The following is a 10,013-nucleotide window of genomic DNA, read 5'->3' as shown; positions in this document are numbered from 1 at the left end:
CAAGGGCTGACCCGGGCTACTCTGCCCCTTCCCCAGCCCATCCACACCCAGAGGTCCCCCCAGCCTGCAGGACCCACTGCCCAGGGCGCTGAGCCCATCATCCTGATCCAGAGCCCCATGGCAGGGAAGGTCTATGGTTGCAGTGACTGGAGGAGATCTGGAGAGACTAGACAGACTTCAGCAGATGTAGTCAAAGCCCTGCTGGGCTCCAGTGCTGCCCTGGCACCGTGGAGCCCCTAGGCACTTGGAGGGCAGAGTGCTTAGCTGGGAAGGCAGGAGAGGCACTCACTCACCAGCAGGCTCCTCTGCATCCTGTGCACCAGGGATCACCACCATTGCCCACCTGTGCTGTTTCCCATTGCATCACTGTGATCCAGGGAGATCAGTGGACCTGAGCTGGACACACACAAGACCACCCCACTCCATCACCCATGTCTGTCCAAGATGCCAACACAGCAGGTGCATACAGGCAGATTGTTACTTATTTGCCTGATCTTACCTTTCCTAAACAAGACACAGCTTGGAGAATGACACCTGGGAAGGATAGAGAGGAAAGCCTTGGCTATTCTGGGAACGGTGGGTAAGCAGGAGCAGAGCTGGTCCAGATCCCCTGGCACTGGCCTTCAGGGAGAGGTGAAGTGCATGTGAGTGCTTTAGGGATCTCTGCCATTAAGGGTCTGCACCTATGTGTCTCTGGGTCCCACTTTTTTGTGTCCTTCTGACACAGTCAGACAAGCCTCTGCTTTTTAGTGCCCTGTGGTGGGTCCTGCTCTTTGGATGGGAAGTAAGGCAGCTGTTATTGCCCTGCCTAAATGTAATAATGGCTGAAGGAAGTTCCTGTCCCTGTCTTTCTTCTCCCTTCTGCATTTCCAGCACTGCTCTATTCACTGAGCAAGAGATGGTCCACCCCACTGTATCCTGTGCACCACAGAGGCTGCAAGCAGATTCCCAGAGAGGAGAAACACTGAGGAAGGCCCCATATGCCCCTGCCTTCTATGTTTTCTCTGCTCAGTAACTCTAGGGACTTCTCTTACCATCACCAGTAGAGTCTGGTACGTGTGTGCAAAAATTTCCTCTTTCCGCTGCCTGAGCCCAGCACCAAACAGCTTCACTGGGTGGCCTGAGATCCTTCTGTGGGAAGAGACACACAATAGCCCTTTTCCAGATGCCTCCCTGGGAGACAGAGGGGCAGGAATTAGCCCCATGGAAAGCTCAGAGCTGGATTTGCTCAGAAGGGGATTTGGGGTGGATGTCACCCCACAGTAATACACCTGACTTGGCCAGAAGGTACTGAGGGTGGAACAGTGTTCCTTTCCACCTCAGCTCAGCTGTGCCTGCTGTTCCAACCTCTCTACCATCAGGGAAGCCATAGGGCTCCTCTCCTCTCCCCCCAGTCCATCCCCCTCTGCTTTCCCAGGACACAAGCCAATGTCCCCACAAGCAAAAGGACACCAAGCACTCTCTCCCCCCATGTAAACTGCCAGCACAGCCAAGCAGCAGGCACAGATGGGACAAGACCTGGGGAAGAATGGAGCAGACAGACTCCCAAACAGAGTCTACACTACAAGAGATATCCAGGGAGCAGAGAGCACAGTGAAGGTAGGACAACTCTTCTGCTGCAGACCAATAGCCTACAGGGCAAGGGGGGAGCACCACATCCTTATCTGAGCACTCAGGACTGACTTCAAGGATTGCAGTGGTTTGTTAGCTCTGTACAGGGAATGTGCCTTGAGACCTGGAGCAGAGACTGGAGAACAACAGAGAAATCACTGCCTCAGTCACCACCATGGAGTAACAGACAGCCCAGGAAAGCCCAGGTAACTCCTGGCGAGCCCTGACACTGTTTGTGACTGTACCCAGTGTAGCCCAGGCAGTGGGAGCAGGGCTTGAATGAGAGATCTGGGTCAGCAGTGAGTCACAGCCTTACCGTCCTCATGGAAGTCCCCTGTACTACCCAAGGAGGCTTTCCAAAGACAAGCAACTCCCCCAAGGATCAGCAGCCCATGCTAGTGCCTAATTCATTGATGCCGGTGTGATGCAAGTACAAGCAGCCAAGCTGGAGCCTTTGAATTGCACAAGCAAGAAAACATCGCTGACAGAGCCATAAAATCTGTGTGGAAATATCCAAATACAGAAATCTAGGAAAATCATGGAGGGATGATGAGTGGAGACACTTGGACCAGACCCTGAGACACTGCAAGAGGTGCAGCTGGCACACAGCCCATGCCATGCAAGGCAGAGAGATGGAGTCCAGGGTTGTGTGCAGAAGAGCTGGGCTGGGTGGTGGACAGCAGAAGGGGCAGGACGCAAGGCAGTGATAGATGCCAGGGTGCTGATGAGTTCACAGTCTTCAGGGTCATTAATCAGATCAGAGCTGGATTAAGGTGCCCAAGGTCTGATTAGCTTCATTTCCCGCCTCAGGAAGGAGGGAACTCTCTTTCCCATCCATCAGGTCCTCCAGTGACAGCTCACCTGGTTGCTAACTAAATCAGAGGACTGTAATAAGTGAATGTGACTGTGGCCTGGCCCCTCACCTCTGCCCATCATCCTTCCTGCACAGGAGGGTCTAAGGCAACCCTGAGCATCAGCCACAAGTGGCAGACACCAAGATACCAGCCAGAAGAAGAGCTCATTCCCCCAGTTTGAGGGTTCAGGGCACTATGGACAGAAACTCTCCCAGGAAACCACCCTAGTTCAGGATGAGGTGGAGTTTAGGGGAGATGTTCCTAGTCAGCATTATATTGCTCCCAGTCCCCCCACAGCTCCCCTGTGCTGAAACCCACCCCATTAACATCTCCATTTGTCCCCTGCCTGATGCACCTTGTATTCAGTGTGCCCTAAAGGTACCTCCACTTTTAACCACTTAGACTATTTCTGTCCAGGAAGTGCAGACCAGCAAGAGGTCCATGCTGCCCAGGAAGCAGTAAAATTCCTCAGCTCCCTCACCTATCTGGGGCAGACCCTGATCACAGCATCCCACGCTGGGCAGTGGGCATCACTAGGAGTGTTCACACAGCCCAGAGCTTCCTGGGATTCTTTCATTTGCCTAGGTATTTTGGGGGGATTTTCTGGATGTGCCTCAGCTGGACATTCCGAGCTCAGTCCTCCTTCAGTCACCTGAGAGCAGCAGTAACAGCAGCACCCCTGCAAGTACACATAAGCCCTGCAAAGCCTTCTACTGCTGACGGGAAGGTGTGCAGCTGGACAGCTGGAGCTCTTTACCGTGTCCATAGCCCCAGATGGATTGACTCCATTGTGACTCCCATGCATGTAATGTCAAGAACCAGGAGTAAAACTAGAAGGGCAAACTCCCACATGGCCACCAAAGATACCGGGGTCTGGTGTACACAAGTTTTCAGCAGCTGTAGAGTCCCGCAACACTACCAACAGCACTTCACATACTTCCCTAATTTGTTGCCAGCTGTACCTGAGCCCTCAGAAACAAGCCATGGGAGTCACAGGTAGTATTTGAGAGCACAGTTCAGTTTTACAGCCCCACTGCTTCCGCAGTATCACCTTGGGAAGCAACGTAATGTCCCTCAGCAAATCCAACTGCCCCAAGATCAAAGCCGAAGGTGCCGAGGAAAATCCGTACCCTGATAAAAAAATTCCCGACTGGGACCAGACTTCCATTTTCCCAGGATCGAGTCTTCATCCCAGACATAATGTATGACTTGACCCACGCTGGGGTGTCTTGATTTTCACCTAACCTTCGATTTTGGCCTTTCCTAGATGAACAATTTAGCACCAAGTCCTTCTGTCAGCTTTGGGTCACCTCCTGCCTTGAGTCAATAGAAGTTACCTTTGACACAGAGACTGTGCAGGAACCAGTGCTTAGCCCATCCCAGAGAGGGGAGAGAAACCCTGATTTCTAACCAGGCCATTTAGGCTTTTAAGTGTTGAAAGAGCTCCCAGTCTCCAGGATGGCTGTACCTGTTTGCTAAGCATTAACTACTCACCAGGTCACAGCCCCCAGAGCTTTCCACATTTAGAAATTACTTCTCTGTAAGAAACCCACAGTGTGTCAACCTTGTTTAAAGCATCTCTGAAGAAGCAGAGATCTTGCTGCTCTGGACCTGGTGCCTCAGGTCATCTTGCACCATTCCAAAGTCCGTAGCCAGCTACTGGAGAAATACAGCCTGGAGTCACCACCAGTGCTGTGAGACAGGATGTAAGCCTGTCTAGAAAGGTTTTCCTAGCTCTTCCCCCATGAGAGAGGCTGTAGAAGCATCCCACTTTCATCCCTGAGCAGGCTGAGCCCCTGGTAAGAAGTGCTAGGTGTAAAAGCCCCTTTTGGGGTGTCACAGGTTTTGTGGGAGCCCTGACTATTGCCCACAGCAGGATGTTGCCCTTCCCCTGCCCCTTACAGCCAGGCCACCCACTATCTCCAGAGTCTGGGAAGCCACAGGCGGCTGGTGGGGAAGGTAAATAAACTGCCAGCCCAGGGATGATTTGTGGCTAAATGAACAGCTGAAGTCACCTGTGAGTGCCTTGGGGCTGTTAACCAACCAGACAATAGGTCTTAATCAACCCTGCAGTGGTGGGAGCTGAGTCTACCTTGTGTCAGATCTGGCACAGCCAGTTCCAAGGTCCCAGGTTGCTTGGGGGCTGTCCCCTCTGCAGAAACATTGGTAGAGGTATCCACACTGCTGCCATGGGAGCAGAGCAGCTGTCTGCAGAAATGGGCTTCTCATCTGTCTTTAGGGGACTGCCCCTGCTCTGACAGTGACAGCGGACAAGTCAATGAAGCCACCTCCCTGCCTGCTTCCAAGCTCCTGTGCTCAGTCACTGCCACACTCTGTCCCTGCCTGGACCCCCTCTCATGTGGGTTGGCCTGATCCTACCCACCCCTGAGACTTCCAAGGCAGCCACAGGCTCCTGAGGGTTTCTTCATCCTGGCACATCAGCTGCTCAGTCCAACAGGTGGGGATCTGTCCTGGAACGCAGAAGTCCCCGTGCCTCCATCCCCCTGCCCACCGTACCCAACCTCCACTCTCCCTCTGCACGGAGCGCCAGGTAGCAGCCCCCAGCGAAGGGGTTAACAGGCAAAGCAAACACGGCTCAGTCCCTCCCAGACAGACCTCCTGCAGGGATTTCTGGGCGGCTGTTTATTTAGCCAAGCAATTCCTCAAATAAGCAGCCTCATCTCTGATGGTACATGGCAAGGCTGAGCAGAAAAACGTGTTAACAGCTCCCACTCCGGAGCAGGGGAATAGCAAGCCAGCATAGAAAGGCTGGCAGGGCAGAGAGGGTGCCTGCCCCAGCAGAAATAGCCAGGGCAGCTCTGGCGTGTCACAGCTGATCCCACTGCACTGCCCAGGGCTGGGGCGCCAGCATCCTTTAGCATCAGCCATAGGGCTGCAGGGGACGGGCAGGGGATGCCCTAGGGCTGTTAGCTTCCTGGGATTCAGCAATGCACTGCAAAGGTGCTCAAGTGTGGAGACAGAGGGCTTGTCCCCTTGTAAACACGTGGGGATGGAGTGACACATCCACACATGGATCTGGAGTGACAGGGACACGGTCAGCTCAGATCTATTTCTTACAAGGACTCAGATTATAACCACTACATTTCCAGTCCTGTTACCCCCTCACCGCTCTGAAACACCTGATCCTGAAACACTATGAGCCCACAGCATCCACACAGAGATCTCCTTCATCCTCTTGCCCCCAAATGAAGTAGCAGCACCTTGGCTCATCCTTAGTGTCTGTCCTCACCCCAGGTCAAGTGTTTTGGGGGGAGATATAAACAAGCCAGCATCTTCCATAGCTCAGCATCATCCAGGAAAGCAGGGAAGTGACTGAATGCACAGTGTCCCTCCTGCTACTTCCCCATGCCCCCACTCCCACAGCCCTTGCCCAGCACAGCTCTCCAGCACATTGTGTCCGGTGTCACACATCTCTGGCACAGCCAGGTTCACCTTCCCCCTGGCACCACTATTGCTGGGCACACAGGAGGATCCCCCAGCTCTGATTTTTTCCCGTCACCTCCACAATCTTCTGTTTTGGCTTCACTGTGTCTTGTTCCAAAGCCAGAGCTGCTGCCTGTGGGGGGGACAGAGCCAGGTTTGGACTCTGGGGGTGAAGGAGTGAGGGGGAGTGACACCCTCACACACACCACTTCCCCCACAAACACAGCCTCACCTCTTCCCTGTTAATGGCCTTTCCATGGAGTCAGCACCTAACCTGCTCCCGGGGTGACAGGATAAATCAGCTGCTCCTCCCAGGACCTTGGGCTCTAATTAATGTCAGCTCATTAACAAGATAACGACCATTTATTACCCTGTCTCCCTGGCTGCTGATTAACGCTTTCCCAAAGTGGGGGCAGGGGGTGGTGATGCCATGGGACAGGAATGGTGGGAGATGGTGACGTCTCTGCAGTGAGACCCAGGGACACCAGGGAGAGGGAGATGAAGGCATAGGCAAGCAGGGCTGCAGAAGAGCCTGAGGGGGAGTGTCTTTCCCTGCGAGTATGGCAAGGGCTCACTGCAAAAAAACCTTGAAGGAACTACCAAGAGTTGTAGGCTCCCTCTGGATTGTCACTGTCACATCCCTGTGCCTCAAGTGTCCCTACCCCAGCCCATGGGGGACAGTGTGGATGAGACCTAGAGCTCAGCACAAAGCCCCTGCACAACTCTGGTCCTCAGTCCCTGTTTTGAGAAGGTGCCACACAGACTCACAGGCAGTGGAAAGACACCAGTGTGTCCGTCCCTGCCTCCAGAGTCGGAAGCAGCCCCAGCTTCATGTTCGGGTACTGTCTATGCCACAGAGCCATGGGGCAGGATACTCTCTCCTGGGGCAAGAGGAAGCCTTTGACATGCCCTTGACCAGGGCCTGGGTACGGAGTGCGGGAGCAAAGGGGCTGGGGCGGGCATGGTGTCCCCGCCCAGCAGTCCAGCACCAGGCTGGGGGGGCTAATGCTCTCCATACATCAATCACGCTGCTCGGTGGCTCCCTATTAGCGGGAGCAGGGGCTGGTTAATCAGGCTGAGGGCTTCGGCTCGTTAAGCTGACACCTCCGTTGTGAGAGTGAGACATGGGGGCAAGCAAGGTGCCACTTATTTATTTTCTTCTTTCCCAGGGAATATATTAAACAAATTAAATTCCTGGAGTGTTGGGTCAGCACAGCCGGCTCTGCGCCTGTCCCAGCTCCACCTCACTCAGCGATGGGGAGGGGACTATGCTGCCCAGCCAGCAGCAAGCTCGGGCACTGCTGCAGGGCCCTGCCTCTGCCGTGCCTCCCCAGCTCCCTGCAGTCAGACCCCCCTAATCCCCCTGTTTCACTCCGTGGGCTGTGCTGCAATCATGACTGCTTGGCAGTGCTGAGGATGGCTGGGAGGGCAGATCTTGCAGGAAATGTAGTCCACGATTTCATACGGCAAGTCCCCTGGGAACCCGCCTGCTGTCCCTGAGTGGGCTTCCTTGGCCCCACAGGGAGTGGAGCTGTGACATGGCCCTAGCTGCTTTTGGGGCAGCTTGCAATGCTCCCTGCTCCACTTAGAGCCAGGGGCTGATTTCAGTCACAGCACCAAGTCGTCTTTGCACTCTGGTAATAGGGACATCTCCGTTAGTGGCAGGCTGACACTGGAAGGTCTCTCTGCAAGAGGGAGAGCTAGGAGGGAGTGCACTTGTCCTCTCCATCACAGGTCTGCAGGAGCTGGGCATTTAGAAAAAAATACTGTGTATCCCAAGAACAGCTTTATGCCATAAGCATTAACCTCATTGGTGTTGGCCTTAAATTATACAAAGACGTGCAAACGAGAGCCTTTGTTGAAGCAATCCCCTACACTGGGCCCTTTGCCTGCTTTGGCATCAGTCACCCCTTCACAGTCAAGTGCTGTTCCTGCTCAAATTCCCTGAGGGCTGGGATGCTGTTTCCTTGCTGCTGGGCTGCTCTGCTCCATCCCAGCACCGGCTGTGTTTCAGCTCTACTCCAGTTAGGTGACAGGGATGGATGGAAAACTCACAGCAAATTAGTCATTAGTCCCTGGAGTTGTTTATTTATTGACCATTTGCAACTCTTTCCTCCATCACCATCTTTTCCCTCCCTATTTTTCCAGCAAAGTCAGTGGCAGCCTCTCCTGCTCCTCTGTCCCACCCCATCCCATCTTGTCATCCCCATCTTTTACATCGGTCCCTTCTACCTAACCTCAGTCCTTCAAGTGCCTCTCATTTCAGGAATGGACCCACCTTTTGCTGGTGGAAGGGTGACTCCCTGGAGGTTAGTGAAGAATTAGAAATAATTTAATTTACCTCCCTGTTCGGGTGCTTTGATGAGCTGAAAGGCCCCTTGTCAGGAAGCGAATCCATCTTCCTCCAGCCTTACATCAAATTTCATTCACTAATTAGAAACTCCTGCCCTAGACCATGCTGCCCCCACCCCGGCCACCCCTTCTCCCCACCAGCACCATTATGAAAATAAATTGTTCCATTAGCTGCATTGTTGTGGCTGTGGGGCCCAGCGCTGGGAGTTATTAGAGCAGGAGGGAGGGCGTTGGATTAAGACAAATGATTTATTATGGAAAAGGACCCTGATTAGATTCTTACTCGTCCCCAGCATGTGGGCACATACTCACACACCCCCCACCCCAGTCCCCCCCAGGGCACCACACAGCCACTCGTGGAAGCCTGTGCTGGATGGCGGTGGCGTTTCTCCTGGGGCTGTATCCTGCTCGCTGCTCTCACAGCGCTGGGAGCCCCCATCTCATACTGGGACACGAGGTAGCAATTGATGCCAGCTGCCCCCTGCATTGTCCCCAGGTACCCCTGCCTGCCTCTCACTTGTTTGGAGGGTGGGGACCACTGGCATCACCCCCAGCTCTGCCAGTTCTGCAGCAGGGACCCACTGTGGGTACTGAGTGTGTCCTGGTGACTGGGGAGGGGGTAAGGGAAGGGAAAGGGTGGCGTTGATGCGTTAGCTCTGTACCCCACACTGTGGGAGCAGGAGCTAAGGGTGCCTCACCAGCAGGAGGGTTGGCAAGGCTCACCCTGTGTGGTGGGACAGGTTGTCAGCCTCCTCCATGGCTCCAGAGTACTCTCTGCACCTGGCAGATGTGGGGTGGGTATGGCTGCAGGGATGGGAATGGCTGCAGAGGAGGGCACTGCCATAGAGCGTTAGCTCTGTACCCCACACTGTGGGAGCAGGAGCTAAGGGTGCCTCACCAGCAGGAGGGTTGGCAAGGCTCACCCTGTGTGGTGGGACAGGTTGTCAGCCTCCTCCATGGCTCCAGAGTACTCTCTGCACCTGGCAGATGTGGGGTGGGTATGGCTGCAGGGATGGGAATGGCTGCAGAGGAGGGCACTGCCATAGAGTGCCCATGGCAGATGTGGGGTGGGTATGGCTGCAGGGATGGGTATGGCTGCAGAGATGGGCACTGCCAGAGGGTGCCCATGTCCTGTTGTCCTCACACTGTCTTGCTGTTGCTATAGGCCAAGTGCATGTACCCCCCAGCTTGTTCCTGGAGGGGACAGAGATCAGGGACACGGGGACATCTGGGTGCTCCTGGAATATAAAGCTGGAAAGAGAGTAATTTGTGGCACTGGATGGCGGTTCTGAGATCTGGTGGGTGTCTGGTGGGTGTCTGGTGGGTGTCTAGTGCGGTGGTGGGCAGGTGTCTGTCCAGGGGATAAAAGTATGTGTAGTGGGGGGGATGCATACTGTCAAAAATCATCTGTCTGTCTGTCCGCGGTGTTCATCCAGGCACAGCAGGCTCTGGTTGACTCCCGGAGGCTGTTGCCTGCTAAAACACCTCCAATCCCCGCCCGGGAGAAGCTGCCACGCGCAGGCAGAGGGGCTCTGCAGCACCGGCAGTGCGGGGATGTTCCCAACGTTGCTCTCACACGGGTGCCACGGTTGAGAGAGGGGCAAGAGGTGGGGGGGCTCGGGACAGAGGGGGAGATGGAGGAGGAGTTCGGGGTGCGGGATGGGCTCAGCAGCACACACCACGACCCCCCTCCCCGGGGCTCCGTGGGCTCGGGGACAGTGAGTTGGGGCACCCCCCCCCCCCCAAACAGCG

The sequence above is a fragment of the Corvus brachyrhynchos genome, unplaced genomic scaffold, assembly GCF_000691975.1.
Source record: "Corvus brachyrhynchos isolate BGI_N302 unplaced genomic scaffold, ASM69197v1 scaffold490, whole genome shotgun sequence".
Classification (NCBI taxonomy): Eukaryota; Metazoa; Chordata; class Aves; order Passeriformes; family Corvidae; genus Corvus; species Corvus brachyrhynchos.
This window is presented reverse-complemented; position numbering follows the sequence as displayed.